Below are 21,117 nucleotides of genomic sequence, written 5' to 3' on the forward strand. Positions count from 1 at the left end.
GCTGGCAACTGAGTCCAGCAAAGGATGCGCTTGACAGCAAGAGGTTACTATCATGGCTCTCTCAGTCTAAGGAAAATTACATTTAAGTCTAAAACAAAGGACTGAAGGTCAGATTGCAAAAGAACTGGTGTTCATAATTGTGAACAGATTTTAAAAGAGCTCCATGTATATGGGCTGAGTACTTCAGAGTTTCTGACCACAAAACCAAACATTAAACTTTTTTAAAAGCTCTGATGCCTCAAGCCATGCTACAGCCTATATTAAAATATCTTTTTAATATTTCAAGGTTTTCTCAGTGCCAAGCTATTAAATGTGTAGACTGATTTCCTCAGAGCAAAATCCCTCCCCAAAAACCCAGACAGAATGTCAATCAAAATAGTTAATTACTAACCAAAAAAATCCCAGTAATTGACTGCATGGATTTTAATTTTATGAGATAGCGTTATCCTTATGAGAGCTCTCCAAGCTGAGGTTGGAGAACAATGCCTCCCTGAACATGAAAGCAGTTTCCAAATCACAGCAGAGATGGTAAGGTTGAATTTGACCTCGCTTGCTCCAATAAAAATTCAGGTTATGTCCATAAAAATGAGTGAGAAATAGATAAGAAAAGGGGTGACAACAAGAAGAGGAAGAGGGTCTTTTTGAGGGACCCTTTTTGCAAAAAGCCACAGCCATACCTGCCTTGGGCCTTACATCAGAAATGGTCTCTAGGAGGTAAACAGTTTAGCAGACCGCTAGCTACAAAAAATCACTACAAAACCACCTTAAAAGTCATTATTACACAGAATTCTTGCATATTCTTTCTTCCCTGCCCAGCAATAATTGGTCTCTAACAGGCAACAGTGACAATGCAAGATGTCCACGCCAGGTGATAGGTAGATAGGTATTCTCATGAAGAACAGCAGTGAGCATTGTCAACATTTTACCTCAAGTTTCACGCCTGGATTTTTTTCTAGAGGCCCTGCATTTATGTAAGAGTCACCAGGGGGGTATTTTAAAACTATTATTAAGGCTCAGAGTTGCAGTGGAAAGCTCTAAAGTGTCACACAGAATAAAAACTGCATTGCCAATGCTCAAAGCCCAAAGGCTAATTAAAAGTCTCCACCAGCTTCTTGTTGTAGAGGAATGCCAATTTTGACTCTTCCGCATGCAAGGTGTCCCACTCACTCACAAGCGCAGTCCTCCTGCTCTGTGTTTTGGCATTCAGCCTGATGTTAGCACTGAAAGGGGAGACGACCCAGAAGATGGCAATGCTGAGATTTGTGTGCCATATCCATCACCTACAGCATCAGCATCGACTATCCACGATGCTGCTATTCCAAGAGTCTGGCTGCGAAGCAATCCAAAGCTAAGAAGAAACTTCCATTCTGAAGCTAAATAGAGTCTGTTCTTTGAAAAATCAAAACTGGGACAGACAAACCATGGCACTCCCATACCAAGTGGAGCACTATGGGTATTACAGCAATTACTGCAGGATATAGACAGATGCTAGATAGTCTTCATTTCAGCTGGTGAGCACTGGCAGGCAGATTTTCTCCTCATACAGAACTCACTTTCAGATATAGCTGTGCGTCTCATTCAGTGTCACCTTCCTTTTCTCACAATATTTTTTTAGAAGTGTTTAAAGATGAGTATTTTTGCCTAGGTGTCCATAAAGTAAGCTGAAGAGATTTCTAATAACTCCCCCTGCCCCCCATAACAGATCCCTGTAAATTACCTAGGGGCTGGATAAGCTGAAGCAGCTCTTACTAGAAGCAGCCTAATACCTTTAGATTTTTGCTAGTCACAGCATCAGATAACTTCAAATATTTGAAGTTGCTTATCCCCTCTTGGTTATGCTCTTTGGTTCAGCATGGGGTTTTTATTGTTTCCTTAACAATTTGACATACATCCATGAGTTAAAAATAGCAAACTGATAGTGCATCCATCAGCAATCTTTCCTAGAGAAAGCTGCACGTACCGAACATTTGAATCCTGTGCAGTGATATGCCAAGTCTACACCCTGTACTCTGCCAGAGTATCGCTAATTTTGCCCGCTTTATTTTTTTTTCTCTTTATATTGCAAACAAACTACTGAAGCATGCCCATGTTTTACTACACAGGTGGCCCTTCTCTGTATTTAGTACATGGATAAAAGGCTCAATAGATACTTACAGTGTTGCCTGCACTGAGTGGAAAGCTTTGGAGTACTGTAAGATGTATTTTAGGTCTGAAAGTTTGTCTCTGGAAACTTTAATGAAGCCTTTACATACAGATAATAAACAATTAATGCTCAGTGCTGATGTGATTGACATGTAGAGCTGTTCTCTGAACTGGACAGTTTCTCCAGTTGGAAGCTCACAGTAATAAAATTTATACCTCTGCTTCATGTCAGCAACAACTGAAATGACGTGGGACTAATAAGTGGCAGGTTTAATTACAGCTCAGTTACTTCGTTAAAACAGCTGTTAATTTAAACTGGAAGGAGAATCTATTCTTTTGGCTGCCCATCAGAAATGCTCCCCACAAAAGGGGAGAAGCAGCAGTTCTGCTCATCAGCTCAAGAAATTATTTGAATGATTCACAGGAGAAAATTAACACAGGGAAATGCAACGGAGATCCTGTTTATAGCTGGTACCACAACTGGATCCCATTAGGAAAAGACTGACAAGAATATTTTAAACTCCCAAGAAAACTTTAAGCAAAAGCATAACATCTTGGACAAATGACTTGAAATTTTGTTCACAACTCTTCTAGTTCACTATGCCATCCTAGTGCTTTACAGGCGATGTAGTTCTATACTTCATGTCACTATTCTCCTTTGTGACCAAGCTATATATTTTAGGTAATAAAGCAGATAATAGTTCCCCTCGGTTGGCCATTGCAGAGTATTTACAGAGCTCCACGTAACAGTTTGCTGCAGGATGTACAATTCAGGCATGGACACTTGCTCAGAGAAGGGACTGAAGGCAGAGAGAAACCCCGCTGATACCTCAGATGCTCTGCTTCTGCTTTGGCAGCATATCCAAATAGAAAGTTTTCAAGTTTTTGATGAAAACAACATACTTTTAGAAAAAGGAGGGGGAAAAAACTCTAGTGAAATTCCATTGAAGCTATTTAAGACCACTGAAAATATGCAGCAAAGGACATTTTTTGACAATGAGATTTGAAAACAATGGTATCTACCAAGTTACATATTTAATATGATGTAGCAAACCACCGATTTAAGGATCTATTATTTCCTCTCTTTTCTGGACAGGCAAAAGAGAGGCAAGCCTGTAACTTCTTTTCCACCTGTGATACTGTCTACGTTATATCCTATCAAACAAGAATGCTGCTTATACAGTACCTTTGTTCAAAATGTGATGCGCCAGCTCCGTCCACCTATCCAGAAAAACCCTGAAAGCTACTGTGCATTCTGCTGTAAATTAGACCATAGAAAAAAACCCTGCTCATTTGTCTTCACGACTACATAGAGTTTATGTTGACAGACAACACTTAAGACCAAATTTCAGCGTGGCCAGGACTCTACCACATTGGGGTGATCACTAACCATGAATCCAGGATCTCTTCCTACATGTTTCCCATTTGCTGCAAAAGCCCCAGGCTCTGAAAGCAGAGACAGAGATCTTGCAGAGACAAGTTCCACTCACTGCCCAATGAGGATTTGTTCCCTGATTCATCTGACACGTGCAGCAAAGGAGCAGAGATCCCACGGAGGAAACAGCAGTGATTCTAGAACAAGGCTATCAGAGGATAATCACCATGTGCCAAGCTCAGTGAGGAACATGCAATTTAAGAAATAAAAAGACATAGTTATTCACATGACTTTATACACACAACTACATTCAGCTAATCTTAAGCACATATGAACAACAGTTGAGTGCTCCAACCTTTCTCACATAGGACAGAGGTTGCAGGAAAAAGCTGCTCAAAGAGTGAGTGACTCAATTACCCAAAGGCAGTACTTGGCAGGGTCGAGCCTCCAATCAAACAGTCAGGAGAAAAGTGGTGTAGCAAAGAAAAACAAAATGAAAGGAAACGGAGATGAAATAAGATTCTCTTATTGATTTGCACTGAAGATGAATTACTTAGTTATCACTGCAGTTGTAAATGAAAGCCATGCCAAAGGGGTGTAACTTCTAAAGGAAAACAAATTAAATATCTTTTCTTCCTTGCTTTATGTAGAGAATGTGCCTGACTTCAGAAAGTCACTGCAGCAAAAGCTGAAAAACAAATAAGACAAAATAAACATGTCCTTCACAGGGAAAAGCAACTTAAAGTTGTGCATTTAGCAATGAGTTCACAGCAGTCCTACAGCTAGAATCATACACTTCTCACACCTAAGGGTATAGCAAGATTTCCACAAATGAGGAGGATTTCCAACAAAAACCAGCAAACTTGGCACCTCAAAGTCCAGACTGTCAGTAAGTGCTAAACCTCCTCCTTACACAGAAAACCTGCCCTGGGGAACTGCAAGTCTAACACCCATGTGCGTAAGATCCTAACCCCAATCTCTGAAATCATGGACAGGCTCTGTGAGCTAGAAGAGGAGACCGAAAGGAGAACAACTTCCAGTGCTCTGCAGCGTCCACTGGGCCAGTGCCAGGGAAAGATTCCCACCTCTCATGTTCACACCAGTACCGCATCAAAGCGCTCCGGCAGTGCTACTTGGTTTTGTCATTGCTACTTCATAATTTTTCATAAATGAAGCCAGATACTTCAGTGATTATGAGTCCAACTTACAAAGCACATTGCACACTCACAAATGATCTGAAAACCATGTTGGTTTTGGTGCCGATTAGATTTCCTATGGCTGAGAGTGAAAGCCCAGTTGATGTCGTATGCAGGGAGTCCTCTCTCCAACAGAAAAGAAATTTCTAACCCAGAACTACAAGATAATGGACTTCAAAGCTGTGGGGTTTATGCATGGAAAACCTGTCACTGGTGCAGGACTCAAACCTGCTTATCTTGGCCTTTCACATGGTGTAATTTGACAGGGCCCATAGCACATCTAAAGGGAAGGAGATGGAAATGCATCTAACTGTATTGAATTTATTTACTTATTTATTTTTAAACAGTGGCAGAAGTTACTCTCTTCAGCTTCTTAGCAGTCCCTGTAGAAGTGGATTAGTACATGGGACACAGCAGGTGGTAAAAAGTAAAATCCTTTACGAGGTTTGCCCATGCTGGTCAGAAATATATTTGTAAGTTGAAGAAATCATTATACTCCTGAGAGTCCTTGGGTAGGAAATGAGTTTATCATTTGCTAGCAAATGATTTTGACCTTTCTGGCAAAGGTTAGAGGACAAAGATATATTAACTGGAGTAATTTAAGTCTAGTGTAAAGTAACAAAGAATTACATGGCCTTGGGGAAGAGTCTGAAGTCTTAGTTGCTGAAGATGTTTCAGCATTTGGTGGGTTTTACTATTTTAAGAACAAAATTATCGTCATAAATTTCTGGGGGTTTACCTGGATGGGGCTGGAACAATTTAAATCTCTTAATAAAGTTTATTGCCCACTTCATCTGTCACTAGATACCTATACCACAACACTGCACCAGGCTGCCAGGGTTATGTTGTCAGCTCTAACGCAGATCATCTTTGTGATCACAGAGACAGCACTTGCACTCCACTATAATCTCCATGGGTGTAACTGTAATGGAGTTTATGTTGGGGCTGCACAGCAGCATCCATTAAGGGTCCTGAAGAACTCGGGTTCCTCAGATGGCTGGATGAAGTATGTCAGACAGAAATATTTGAATAGATTCCTCACTTTCCCCTTGTAATCTAAGACTTGTTTCAACAAGCAGGAGCTCCTGCAATGGCCTCCTGCCACCTGCATGTCCCACTTGCACATGCAGCCCATGACCAACAGCGCAAGCAAGTTTCAAACCTGACTTGTGCTTCCAGATCAAGATAAGGCAGCTCAAGCAGAGCTGAGAGCCTGGTCCAAACATGCACCCTGCCCTGTGCACCCCCGCTCCCCCCTAGTCAAAGCCCCAAGGAGCCTGGCACAAAGTTGCCTTTGCAAGGGAGTGTCTGCCCCAACCACTTCTGACCACATCATGCTGCCAGTGGCAAGCATTCCTCAAGTAGATGCTCCTAGAACCGGGAAGGATGTTTCTGAATGCCACATTTACTTTCTTCTCCATAAAAATCAGCCATATGAAGACAGTGACATGCAATGCAAAGATGAATAACTCACAGGAGTGTTACTCTCATAACAACTCACATAAACAGAGAGGCATCCTTGATATGGCAACATACTCCCCTGAGCGATCCCTCCTCAGCAGCAAATTGTGCCCATATCTCACAATCCCACAGCTTTCCAAGGAGCTCCTTGTGCACAGCAGCACCCGAACATGTTGGGTTTTGCAGTCACCACAGAAAAGTGCTGCCAGTCCCCAGCACAAACATTAGCTTGGTGGAGGTCTCCTACCTGCCGGAGGGGCTCCTGAGATTGTGTTTCATCCCATGGAGGTGATATACTCAACACAGATGTTGAATTACCCATGTTACAATGGACCAGAACAGTAGCATATAGAAACCTGTAGGCTGAGGTGAGAGCTTGGGTAATCTCAACTGTTAACTTTATTAATTCATTTCTGTTGAAGTGTTTTTTCCAAATGCCTTTGATTTAAAAAAAAAAAAAATCCCTCACTACAAACCTTTCCCAAGACCTAGCTTCTTCATTTCTCCCCCTTTCCTTCTACTCCCAAATAATTCTAGGTGCATTAGGAAACACGTGCAACCAGATTTCTATCTGACTTCTTCAGTAGTTAAGGTCTGGACAGATCAGAAGGTATTATTACCCAAATGATCAAGAGTTTGCTTCCTAATTTTATCATGCCTTGGCCCCTCCTATTATCATTTTGCTGTGATGTAAGACTGCAACTTCCCACTGAAATACACTTTACTATAATACCCAGGATAAGAGCTTGCTGAAGCAATACCTAAGTTCATTACCTAAAACAGTATATCATTGCTTTTTCAAATCTCAAATGGAAAGCAAAAATCCCTGTTGTGCTCAGATGCCTTGAACTTTGCTAATTCTCCATGTGCTACCCAGATTATTGCTCCTTACGTCAGGCATGTCAGATTAACATGTGTGGTCCTCTACTCTCACTCTGCAACATAATGAAAACCAGCTTATCTCATATCAGTTTCTAAAAGAGCTCAGCTATCTAAGGTTATCCAGGACTTGCTCTACTTTCTGCCGCTAAATTAATGTTTGGGGGAAAAAAAAAAAACAACATATGAGAGATGCAAATATCATTACTGAAAACAACCAGTTAGGAAGTTAGCCCAGTATCACATATTGACAACGTTTGAAGAAAATGCACAGAAAATGCACAGAAAAGCTAAATGTTCAGTCCTGCTAACATAATTTTAGACGGTTATCTAGAAGTAGGAAAGGTAGAAACAGAAGCTTGGGAATATGATGACTCAACTCTTACCCAAAATGTCAACTAGCCAAGCCAGGGAGTGACATTTCTTCCTAACGCTGAGAAAATCCGTCCCAGGGAAGGAGGTTATGTGCAGTTATTTTCAAAGTGGCGTAAGTTCTCCCACAGTTTTCAGCTGAATGACTGTCTTTTCAGGGTAGACTCACAAAATGGAAGAGAACAACAAATGCTTTCTACCCAACATAACAAGGACATTTACACAGAATATGGAAAACCCAGACATTCATTCTCTGCCTGATTCACAACAGGGATTTGAAACAAGTCTTCCCTTTTCCATAAAGTGCTTTCTCTATGGAACAAGAGTGTGTCCTGAGGCTGTGCTGTCCAAGCCACTGAGCACGTACCTCCTGGTGAGCATGAAATGTCTCTAGAGAAGCCCCAAGAAGTGAATCTTTTTGGGCCGCTGCTCCGCAGCCCAGGGAAGGAGGAAAACAAAGCTTCAGGGCCTCTCTTCCAAGGTGGCACAAAAGGCTCAGCCTCTCTGCCTGGAGCTCATCCAGTTTGTAACAGAGACTAATAGCTGCTGAGCTGGCAATGAAAAGAAAGTCTCCCTGGCCTGATTAGAGCATCTACTTAACAGGCAGGACACCGAGGTATCAGTTCTGCTCTCATAAATATTTAAGTTCTTTAGACAAACTGGAGGAGTACTAATAAAAGAGTGAGAACAACCCTACAGCCTCTACCACGGTGGCTTGAACATTGGCTGCTGAGGTCTTTTTAGGTAGGAGTTTGTCTCATCTTCAGCAAAGGCCATCAACCTGAAGTACGGTGTCTGAGAAAGAGGGGTATCTGCGCTGCCTCCCACTTCTCCCCCTCACGGCTTTGTATAAATCCAGCTCTTCATTTCCTTTGCTCCTCTGATGTTAAAGATGTTTAAAAATGGGTACAACTTTTTTCCAGAATAAGTCACGGATGTGATCCAAATTAATTTCTGCTTTGTTTTTATCTTAATGAAAAGAAGTATTTGTTAAAATTCAGACAAAACTGGCTTTTCCTTTCCTAAAAAAAGTTCACACAGCAATAATTCATACTTCCTGAGACTATGGAGAACAGGGAGAAAAAGAAAAATGCTTTAATAGTAACAATATTTACAGTTTAAAAAAAGACTTTTCCATCTCAGTGTTATTCATGTTCTGCAGAGAAACGGGTGCACCATTCACTAACTTAAACTGAAGTCCACAGCAGAAGACAACCATGAGTCAAACACTGTAGATCATGCTGCCCTTAACAGCATTTGTCAGTGCTCAAAGAATTTTTTGTAGTCAAATATGAGTTGAAGCACAAACTACATTTAATAAGATACTATCATCACTCTTTTGATAGTTCACAGCATGAAAAACCCCGTTTTTTCTATGACAAAGTAACTTTTCCTCAGAACCATGTGTTAAATCACAGTTTTAGTCTAAAGAAAACTCCAGCTTGCATTCAATGAAATACCAAGTGGAAAATGAAGATGAAGAGTTTTCAAGAACTGCAGCAAGATCTTGCCAAACATTTGTCTGTTCTGGGCTATTTTAGCATTCAGCATTTTCTAACGGCACTTACTGTTTCTCTAGTCATCTAAAAATTGAGGCTGAATGGTCTATTGAAAGATGGTCCCTGATGCTACCAAGGCCCCAGTTTTCACTTTTTAAAAAATATTTTGAATGTGGAAAAAAATCACAGGTAGCATCTTTTCCCTGGGATCTCTGTGGCAGCCACAATAATCACATCCACCTCAACAGTTGCCTCGAACAATGGCCTTCACCTTCTCCCAGAGACCATGAGCCTATTACTCATGCAGACGTTCTTCCTTAAGTAACTGCTTTAGTGCAATGAATGGTTTCCTTGGTCCTGGCAGGATGGACATCACAAAGAACTACAGAAGACAGAGCCTGAGATCATTTTTTTTAAAGGCAAAGGGAAGACAAAAGTCATGCAGTTTAGCTACAGCACAAAATATCACAAAACAAACAACCTGCCAGAAGTTATGAATGCTGTGCTCCAGTTGGGAACATACCTCCTTTCTCCCCAAAGTAACAGCCCCTTTCTGCCCACCCCTCAGTTCTGAACAGCCATCTGGATGCAAACCCATGATTTGCTTCCTGGCTTCGTCATAATTACCCTGAAACTTGCTGACAATTACTGCGCCAGCAGCTCGATGCAGCTCACAACCAAAAAGAGCTGAACTGCCCTCTCCTGGGAGCAGTGCAATCAGCAGGGCAGCCTCTAGCAGTCAAATGCATCATTAGCAAGTGGAGAAAGCTGTTGAAATGGGAAATGAATGCATCAGGCAGCCTCCTCCAGATGGACTGCCCAGCTTTTCAATTTACAGTTTCACTAAAATTGGACTTTGTGTTTTGGATTCAACTTAAACAGCATTTCTTCTGCAGTCTTCAGAAATAGGTCTTTTTGCATCAATTTCTTCACAGGTTTACACAGATACGAACCTACATGTATTTTTAGATTAAATCAGTAGGGCAAAGATTAAGTGAATGCTGTGTCAGAACAAGAGCTTACAGAGGAGTTCGATAAGACTGACATAACACAGCCCGACCAGGTAACTGGTACTGCACATAGCAGAAACTTGTTTGCACTTGGGATTTTTGCAAATCTCCTGTTAATTTACTAGAATGAAAAAGGGTCCCAGGGCTATGAATGATGAGGGAAAGTAAATTGGCCTGCAGTTATAACCCAAAATACAGTGAAAACTTGAGCTCATTGAAAACAAAAAGAGCTTTCATTGTTACATGTTTTTATGGTACCAGACTTGAAGCAAAGGCCCTGTAGCTGGGGGACAGATCAGTGACAATAGCATACAACTTCAGACATCATCAGCCTGCCCTTTCAGGTCCCTGCTCTCCATTTGAGAGACACTAGCATAGAAGAAAGTGAGGAGTTAGCTGACAAAGGCTGCAGGAGATAGAATGCGTATATATATATATATACACACACACACACACTTTTTTCTTTTTAATATACATATATAATGTTTTTAAAGTAGTTCTAGGTATAAGAAGCTGGAATTGCCAAGAACATCTCTCCACTAAGTTTTCAAAAGAAGTCACAAGGTGGGTGATTTCTGCAATTTAAAGAGTGGGGAAATGGCAGTCGTTATGTTACTTAGGAAAAGTTCTAGGGAAAACATCTAACGCAAAACCCACCAGGAGTAAGATGGGTATATGTTTTTAAGATTAAAAAAAAATATTTAAATTGCCTACCATAGCCTCAGTCATTTTTGTTTCTTTGGTGGTTTTTTGTTTTGTTTTGTTTTAGGAACAAAGTTACCTTTCTCCAACAACTTGTTGTTCTTCTGCAGGCACTTGGGATAAGGATGATCAGGTGAGTCACTTCATGAATATTCCTGCATCCATATGGCACGTACAGGAAATCCATTAGAATTAATATTTCTTTACACGGTTATTTATTTGAGTAAGCCCTCCCTTCAAAGTGCTGCTGCTGTTCTCTTAACATAATAATCCTGATAAATTACTCTTCTCTTCAATGCTCCATAAGCAAGGAACATAAAGACTCAGCACTGCTACATTAAGACCCATTACTCTGGCTCATTGCAAAGAAAACACCATATTTTTAAGCACATTTCCCCCAACAACAGATGCCACTCTACATTTTAGAAGCTTCAGATGCAATTTTTAAGCAAGAAAAAAAAAAAAGTCAGCCACCACTTGTAATTATTAAAAATTCATTTGTTTCTCACTGCTTATTGCTCCCACATAAATTTGGGAGATATTGCCATTCATTTCCTGACTAACCGTAGCTGCTTCTGGACTTCCAGTCTGCCTGGGGTCTTTGAGAGGGCTCTTGATGAGATACACACACAATTGGTTGAGTATTTTACAGGTAACTGGATGCAATAGCTACATGCTCACTTAGATTTAAGCCAGAGTCACTCTGCTGAGTACTCAGCTAAGCAAATTGCCACCTGCTGAAGATCTCCCGAGCTTCCCATGTAAGATTTTCCCGTTTTCATTTAATTCCATTTGAACTAATTTCTCTGAGGAGCAATTGGGTTTTTTATTGTGGCTTGATCATGATCAGGTTCACTAAGGCTTTAGATACATGGGCTGGTTCGGAAAAAAATTAGTGTGCTCTACTCTTCATGTTTAATTCATGGGTATAGTTTTTCTTGAGGAATATCTGTAAGCCATGGGAGGGAGCCCCATGAACATCACATTGAGAGCCTGACCTCCTTTCCAGGAGCAGCAGCTCTGCCAGACATAAGTCACACTCACAAGACCGAGTGACCACAGCAATTTCCATCCCCTTCCTTTAATATGCTCTTTCCTCCCTCTTCTCCTCCCCAGGCTGGCATCCTCCCCTAACTGGCCAGTATAATCCAGTATTGAGTCTTACTCTCACAAGGAGAGGAAGGGATAGACAAAAAAGGTGCAGAGCTGGCAGCAGGAGCTAGAAAGCAGAAGCAGAAATGGCAGAAGAACCTGAAGACCATGAAGCATTAAAGAAAAAAGGATCTTATCCTGCCTGCCAGTGGTGGATGGGATGAGGTGCTGCTTACACGAGAGAGTGGGAAGGAGAACCAGAATAATACAGTTACTCTGTAAGGTCTTCAGGAAAGCAGATAAACCTGACTGTCTCCTCCTCATCTTGCCCAAAAGAGACTCAGTGGCTAGGAAGCCTTGCAAGGAGCAAAGCACTAGCAGCAGGTGGTGCCATCTGTCCCACTCTAATTCCTTCTTGCTCAAACAATGTATGTCCCAGTTAGTGAAGGAGGTAAAAAAAAAACCCCAAAACCCAAAACCAACAGCTGCCTAATAGCCAGGGAGCAGGGGAACTGGAGGCAAGGAAGCAAAAGGCTAATTTTAGCTAAATAAAATAAAATTTTAAAAATAAAAGTTAAAAAAAAAGTAACTGCGAAATTATGCCTCCTCTCCGTGGTCTACTCTTTTGCCCCTGTGCCTGAAGATGAATGATTAGATAGAAAATCAAACTACAAGTTACTGGAAGCTGGAGCAGGACCACAGCCCCATGATGCTTCTCTTCCAGCTTTTCTGCTCTGCACTGGAGGGAATATAACTTCAGAAATGATTACCTGAACATCCTTTGTGCCCCACACCTCTGTGTGCAGGTTGGTCTCCACTAGACAAAACCAGCCCATAGAGACTTTAAAAATATTTTCTTGAATATTGCATGCAGTGTGAGTGGGAGCATCCATAAGACAAGCACAGCCTGAGCTACCATACGTGCACCCCCACATGGTGCTGGTGTTGCTGTGCTGAAGGACTGGAAAGGGTGTGTTGGTATCACAAGGTGAGGTTTCACGAGCAAATTTGTGTGTTCTGCTGCCAGGCAAGTTCAGCCATTGTGAACACTCACCTCCACTGACTTCCTTCCTTCCTTCCTTCCCCTGCAAACACCAGAGCCCAAACCAATAAACCTTTCCATCTCCACGGAGCAGTCTCTGTGCCCTCACAGTGCTGCACGCCCTGGGCAGGTCAGCGAACAGAGGAGCAGAGTACTTCCTCGTCACTCCAAGCACCATGTTGCATGGGGAGACCCGCTCTCATCTCTCCCTCTCTTACTTGAAAGTTAATACAAGTATCAACAACCTCTGAGCCAAAATAGAAAGGCCCAGGCCATCTTGGGAGAGGCTGCATCACATCCTTCCCTACTGTGCACCACTGTTATCACTGTCTAACTTGAGTTTCCCACCACAGTGCCACCCCTATGAGACATGGGTAGATGCTGCCTGGTGCATCCACCCTTCCCTTCTGTCACCTGGGGCTGACGTACATCAGACAGCTTTGCACTGTTTCCACTGTGTTTCTTTGCCTGTGGCCAAGAAAAGGGATTTTCCCTGTCAAATCTATCTTACATGTCACAGGTACTATCCTCTCTTATCTCTATTTTAATACACACCCATGTATTAAGCACTCTGAAAAATGCTGAACAATAAATATCACCTCTGCACTATAAGCAAGACCCTGTTGCAACCTCAGTGAAATTAGCCAAGACCCAGTGTGCTCTTTGGGTCTACATTGCACGTAGCATAAGAGAGGCAATTTCCTCCACTTGGACTAAATCAGGTTGAAAGACACACTTCATTCTCCTGAGCTCATGACTAACTTTTTTGGAGCAAATGTCAAAACAAACATCTTAAATACAAGGTAAAATTCATGTTATAACAAAGCAGCAACCCCCCCTTAATTTATTAACTGCAAGAGTTGTAACTAAGTTATGAGAAAAAGAAAGGGATTCACTTCTGAATGATAAGGAAGGAATGACAGAAAGTATTTGGCACAGCTTAAATGAATTTTATTTTGGAGCCATTCAGAATTTAGACTTGGGATGAATTCCTTATTGAGGCAAATAAAGAATTTGCTGGCACAATGAGGAATAATCTCCTACCCCAACAAATGAAACAGCGTTTAATTTGACTTAATTTCCCCAATGGTGCAATGAATAACATTCTTTCTGGATCTGTGTTTCCACTGACAATGATTGTGCTATTGCTGTGCTTGACACGCTCATGTTGCAGACATTTTGCATAGGATGCTATAAGAGAAGAGCTTAGAGGAATCGAAGATGTCACCATGCTGCTATTGTACTTCCTAGACTTGCCCATCCAAGCACTGAACTGTGGAAAATATCGTTTGATACAGAGTATGTATCAAGATAAAGCTAAGAGAGGAAGGATGGTCCAAGGGTTGAAGGAGGAAGGAGAGAGAAGGTAATCCGCTTTCTGTGCCACATACTTCCTAAAAGCGATGCCTGAGCACACTAAAAAGCCATGGTGGGCACATGCTCCTTTGCAAGTGGAAGTAATAAAAAAGGACTAAACCAGCAGTTTTCATCCAGTGAGGAAGGAAAAGACCACTAGACCCACTGAAGGGATTAAACACACTGGGCCAGAGCAGTTCCTGGAACAGCTCCACAACAGGAATTTATTCCAGAGATTTACTCGGTTTCTGATTTTAATTTTCACACAGCACCACAAACACCCTTTATCCTCCCTCTGGGTAGCCTTTCTCCCGAGACAAACAGTGTTTAGCAAATGCCACTGCACGCACTCAACGCTGCTTGCACTTGGTTTTGCTTTGTTTTTTTAAACACTGACTTTCCGTATCTTAAGACTACCTAATCATTTGAGGTCTGTGGGGTTTCAAATTTGGTTTTGCTTCTAAGAATTCAAGTTTGCTCCCAGAGTGATATGTTTTAATCCACCTCCCAGATGTGAAATGAGGCTGAAAGAGTCGTTTCCATACGCTCTTGTTCTGAGTAGGACCAGAGCCTTGCTGCCTTTCCAACACCATTTCATAAACTCACATCTATCTTTTAGACTTGCATGGGCACTGACTATTTTGCAAAAGAAAGCAATAAACCTTCCAGAGCTTTACCCTTCACACTCAGCATGAGAACTACACCTTTTTTAAACAGACATCCAACATTTGGCCTTCAGCACAATAATTTTCCTCAGGCCAAGACTTCACATCCAGTTTCTACAGGGTGACAGTGCAATGAAGAGTCATTGCAGAGATCCCCACAATTGTCCTGAGATTATTCCCGTGCTATTATAATATTGAGCATGACTGAAGCAACAAGGGGATGTTGCACAAAATTTTTTTCAATTCTCTGTTGGCCACACCACAAAACTCCTGATGCCCCTGACCAGGCTGAGACAGTGACAAGTCTCAGGACACTTCGTGTTTGCTTTCCACACTATTCCCTCCAGGCATCCATGGCAATTCTCAGCCAAAAGCAGCTGACACTTTCCAATCACACATAACTTCCAACGGAGCAGGAAAATAACGTAGACCCTCCTCTCACCACAAGCTTGGGATAACCCAGCAGCTTGACATACCCAGCAGCTTTCGTTTGCATAGGGATGCTCTGCTCCCCATGTCATGCTCAGAGGTGCAGTACTGCGTGTTTTGACAAATAGAGCACAGAGATGGGGCTTGTGTGTTACCTTTTGGGAAGCCTTGAGCACAAACACTTCCCCTTCTTCCTCCTGCCCTTACGAGCAGTTAGTCACAGTTCAGCAGCAAAGGCAGGGGAAAAGGAGGCTGGTGTAGGGCTCATGATACAATAACCACAAGTCGCTAGTAACCAAACACATCTTACTTCCAAGCACTGAAAGACACGAATAACAAGCATAAAGGCATTCCCTGTTCCATCTGTATTGCAAGCACTGGAGTATGAAAGCTTCAGGCCTCCTTTGAAAAAATCCTCTGGCAAAAAGAAGTGACCCAACCTAAGACTGCTCTATTCAACAGTGACAAAGCAATGAAAAGACAACATTTTCCTTTCTGCTGTCATTCTGAAGTCTGTTTACTTGCAACCTTCAAAGGAAATGAATTACCTTAAAAAAACAAAACAAAACAAAAGAAAACAAGATGACTGCCTGGCCTCCATAGTACACCTCAATACCAGATAAATGTTCGTCTTACAGAAATGAACATTAGCACCCTCGGATGGCATCTTTCATTCTGTGAATTGCCCAATTACTTCAGAAAGATGTAGTGGTATTGTTGAACGCTGATATAAACTCATTGATCTGTTCCCAGACTTACCAGTACACAAAGGATGGGAAACACTCCTGGCTCTGAGTTTCTATAATGTGCCTTATTGATTCTCTGAAATGCCAAACTCTGCACTTGTTTACACACATGCTGCACTGCAAAGCCCCTGTGCATGGAAAATGACCTACCCAATTTTTTCCTTTTTACTGAAACACTTTGTATGACAAATTAAATCAGCTGTAAGTAATACACATGGATTTTTGCTCATGTTTACAGTGCAGTTTTACTCAGAGAGAACTAAATGTAGATTTGTACAATGTAGTGATTTTTCAAGTTTAATAAACTTGTTCAGACCTGTCTTAAGAATGTTGGACTCCATATGGTTTATTGATCAGTTAGTCTGTCCAGGGCTCCAGAGCTCTCCCTTCACCTGCAGAGTCTGTCCGTACAGGATGTATGGGAAGGAGTGAGTCCAGTGTTCCTAGAGCTGCAGTGAACAGCCACTGTACTCACACATATACACACAGAGAGTTTGTTTGAACTTACATAAAAGCCACTTTTCCTGCAGAAGCCCAGGGTAATGGGAGTCAGAAAAACACTCAGTTGCCACAAAAAACCTTATCACTCACTTTAAGGGTGCTTTCAACCTACTTTAACACCACACAAAGCTTATTGTAACTAATGCCACAGCTGATCAGTAGGATTTCAAGGTCTGATGTTGGTCTTTACACTCAAGTAATTGCTAGTCAAAAAGATTTTGTTCTCTGGCACATGCCTGTTCTCTTCACCCTCAAATAAAGTTCTCATTGGTATTACTTCAATCTCCAAGTGTGAATTTTTTGCCAACACAGTTCTACTGGTATTGTCTACCAGTTCCCTGGTACTGTCTGTCTTACCAGCAAGACTGCTCAGAGCTAATAAAGAACTGACTTTTCCTAAGTACTCTACTTATTTAACCACTTCTGAAGCAGAATCATATCCTTCCACCTACATTAAACATGTAATAGTTGTGTTTGTCTGGCTTGGTAAGACACTTCTCTGAAAAACCACAGGAAGCAGGTCTGACTAAGAACATATCATTTCCCATAGCTGGCTTTGGAATAGATCAAGATTTGCCCCATACTAATTTTTATCAAATTAATAGGTATCACAGCCTGCACAGCACCCCCATGAGCAGAAAGATGCCCAATGGGCCACATTTGCTTTCATTACATGTGCAACAGACTGTGCAGAAAGCAAGGCAAGAAGCAGACACAACCTCCTAAAGGTTTTATTCCAGTGTTTCCATGGCCTCTCATCAAAACAATGAGTACTTTGCAACACACAGCAGTGCTGCTCTCTACAGGGTAAATACTGTGCGTTCTCCTACCTTCTTTCGAGGAGAAGATTGATCCCCAGACTGACACATGCTCTGTACAGCTCTCTTGGGACAGATAGGTCGCTTGCTCCAGTCCTCTGTGGAGCTGAAACACTTCTGTGTGTTGCCTCTGCATCTCCTCCGTCCAAGAGCACAGTGCTCAGTCCCCTGTGGGGCTGTTAGCAACCCACAAACTTCCAGAAGGCAGGAGTGGAGCTACCAGCTCTCCTGAGCAACTGAAAGGAGAAAGATCATCAACAGCAAGTGAGTAATGAACTGATCTTCTGGGGTTTGGGTTCTGAAAAGGAGCAGAACAGAGGAGGTAAAGGGGAGAAAAACACCCAAAGTCCTAAAGAACATCTTCCCCCTGCCAACATCAAGGGGTGATGATTTGTTCCCCAATGACCAGAGAAGCAAACACTCATCCCATACATCTGCATATGAACTAGAAGAAACAGCTTAATGTGCGACTGACTCATAAGCCATGTGCTGTCCCTCTCCCCAGGGATGTATTTCACCCCTAGAGCTTAATTAAACTCTCCTCCTTAAGTAAACAGTATATTCTTAAGAGATTCTGAGGACAATTTATTCTTCTCAGTTTATTTTCTTCCATTATTGTATGTAGTTATCTCCTATTTATGTCACACCTTTTGTGTATTCCATACAGCAAACCTAAGTACCACACCATGAGCATATTGTAGCTGCACAAGACCCTTCCAAAAATTTACAGTCCCAGGCTAATCCCAGCTAAGTACAGAAAGTAAAGATCAATTTTGCCACATCTGAACTAGAGTGGATTTAATTCCATCCAACACATTCCAGTGACAGGTCAGGAAATGCAAGATTTTGTAAGGTCCTGGGCTGAATTACAACCAGTATTAAGGTACTGGACTGGAGATGTCAATTGTGGAATATCCTCCTAATGTTTATTAACTTCTCTGTCAATGAGAATCACTGCTCCGACAACAGACTGGCTCGTGAAAAATCATTGTCCATCTGCTTCCAGCTCACATTCGAGGGTCAAGGACTTGCTTTCATTGCTGAAGCAAAAAAAAGTCGTTTGAGTTTGAAAAGCACTAGAAATGCCTCTGCTGTCACACCCAGCCAGCCACACCCAGCGAGCCGCTGAGCTCGGGCTGTTTTACAGGGGCACTGACACAGCGTATCAGGAAAAATTAGTGAAGCCATTTAAAGACTTCAGAATCTCCCACTCCAGAGCCTGGGCTGAGGCTGCCGCATGCACAGCTGGAGCCGAATGAAGGTCAGCTTCTTTTAGCCTCATGTCACCGCACCAGGCACTGCTGCAGTCGCTCTGAAATATTCGCCATCTCCCAAACCGCCTGCAAAAAACTGGTTCAGCCAACGCCACGCACTTTTACTTGCCATTAGCTTAAGTTAAGAAAATGCTGTTTCAGCATCCCCACAGCGCTCTTTAAAATGCTGCGCAAAAACCACACAGTGGCCAGAAATGAGTCATTAAGGACTCTAACTTCTGATATTTGTATTACCATGTACAAATGAGTTAACCAACATCCTCTTGACAAAAATCACTACTGAGAGGCCTGGTACGAGTTTAAATAATTGATTGGGTCCGGAGTTTAGGAAGTTAATAAATCAAATGTATGCTGCACTACCTACAAACCTTCAGGCCCCAGAATTAGACAGGTTGCATCAGGTATGCGGACATGATAATACTAATTAGATAATAAAACTACAATGTAAAACAAATGATGTCTAGATAAAAAACATATAGTGGGTGTTGGAGGTTTTCTCTGTGAGGAGAACACAGGTGCATGCATTATTCTGGAGAGAAGTGAAGAATGACTTATCTAATTGAAACTACGGGGGTGTAGAGGGAAGGGGGCAAGACAGACAGACGGTAATTATGTGAGCTGGAAAGTGGCCAGGACACTGGAGTTAGTAGCTGCACACTTTCAGAAACCGTCGTGAGATCTTATGTGATTACAAACCATCAAGAACCTAGTTTTAATTCTTATCCAAGTTATATTTGGCAGCAGGGCAAGGCAGTAGTCCAAGGCACTGCTTTCATTTGGGCTGAAGGACAGAAGTCACCTATACCCTTGCATCTCTATCCTTTACTGCCACCTTCTTTTGGTGGTTTCTCATCCGAACACTAGCAACACCTTGGAGAACGAGTCCCTGGTGAGATGGCACATCCCTGGAGCTGTACAGCCCTTGGCAACCGTCCCCTCGAGCAGGGCTTCCTGCAAGCAACTGCAAAAGTGTTCATGAGCACTGCCTGAGCAGACAAAGCTCTGCAAGCAGCGCTGCAGAGGGTGCAGGGCAGGCACCTCTGCCCGTCATTTCCCAACAAATTCCCATGTTTGCAGATACCCTTGTGCAGCCCTCTCTGAATGATGCACAGCCATCACCTCCTTTGGGGACCAACAGCAGCACCACGTCAGCAAACAAGCAAACAAAAATTCCCTCCCCCAAACCTTTAAAAGCCAAATCCCATTTCATCAGATCTATGACAGCTGCAGGGATCCTTTCAATCACAGAGAGTATAGATTATGCTACTCCCAAGATATGGTCCTTGTTTCTGCTTCTCATGCTCTTACTATACATTATTCCCCCAAGTTTTATTTGGAAAGGATGTGGCTCTCTGTGACACTTACAGCACTTTATTGTAAGTAGCAAGGGTAGCATGGAGCCATTCATTACTGCCATTCAGACTTGCAAGAGACTATCACAAGAGTTAAAATGAAATGCCAATACCACAGTTTGCTGTTTACAATACAGTGCATGTTATTTCCGGACATGATATAGAAGTAGTATAACAGCTTAAGTGTATTAAATGTGCCATAAACATCTAAATTGCTGTTGATACTTTTTTAAAGGATCAAAGAGACTTAAGTAAATATCAGCCCGCTTAATTGGGAACAATTGCAGAATATTTTTCAGAGTCCCCAGAGACCATCTAGATCCGCAACCCCGCTAACGCGGGCTGCAGAAATAAAGCATGAGGGAGCATTTTGCTCAGCAGAGCAAACCCCAGTATGTGTGGAATATGCATTTATCGGTAATCAAAAGAGCCACAGGCCTAGATTTCAAAATATAACAACTATTTGAGGCCCCTATCTCACAGCACTTCAGTTGACTTGCGTTTTCTCCCCAGAACAAACCATTAGTTTTAACAGTGTTTATACGAATTTGCATAATGTTCTCATGAACGTACTGCTGGAGTTGTGGGGTTCTTCAAGCGTGTGCTTCTCCATTCATTAGTTATTTGCATATTTGTCTTCCTTTCTGCTTCAAAAGCAACTCTCCCTTATCGCATAAGATCGGATCCACTTTAGAACAACTAACATTAAAAAAATTAAAAAGGCTTTTTTTTATCTAAAGGAACACTATTCTAAGCTTGAGACTTCCCAGCAGCTACTCCTATGTATTACTTTCCAAACTTCAGCCTCATGCATCATCCAGAGAAATAATTTTCTAACAGGTAACAATATAGAAACATGAAAGTTGCTATGGAAAAGTGGTTTGAAGCATGACACGGCACAATTTCATACAGGCTTGGTCAGGAGATTGGTTTTGGCACTCTCAGTACCTAAGAAACTAACACTAAGGTATGCCTGGCCAACCAGACGTCCCTGAAAGGTCCACTGAGCCCTCACTGAAGAAATGGGTCCAAACCCCACCGTGAGGGATGCACATTTTTTAGTGTTTTGTGTCCTGAGTGTAGACTCCATGGCACTTCATTTGGAAAACTATATTCCAGGCTAGTAGATGGTGGAACAAGAGAGCATTTCATGGCACTGCACAGGATTTCCTCTGAAGGAAGGGGACAAGATCTGTTATTCAGCAC

The 21,117-nt window shown here is 42.1% G+C and overlaps 1 long non-coding RNA gene across 1 annotated transcript in view; it reads right to left on the bottom strand.

Annotated features, from left to right (window-relative positions):
* LOC148050147 (uncharacterized) overlaps positions 1-21,117 on the bottom strand; it is a 49,518-nt gene that overhangs the window by 20,543 nt on the left and 7,858 nt on the right. Inside the window, exon 2 of the long non-coding RNA XR_015701475.1 lies at positions 17,298-17,521. This is a non-coding gene — a long non-coding RNA (uncharacterized LOC148050147). The remainder of the gene's footprint in view (positions 1-17,297; positions 17,522-21,117) is intronic.

This window comes from Nipponia nippon, unplaced genomic scaffold (genome assembly GCF_047370975.1).
Source record: "Nipponia nippon isolate SJK-2023a ecotype South Korea unplaced genomic scaffold, ASM4737097v1 scaffold_9, whole genome shotgun sequence".
NCBI classification, from domain to species: domain Eukaryota; kingdom Metazoa; phylum Chordata; class Aves; order Pelecaniformes; family Threskiornithidae; genus Nipponia; species Nipponia nippon.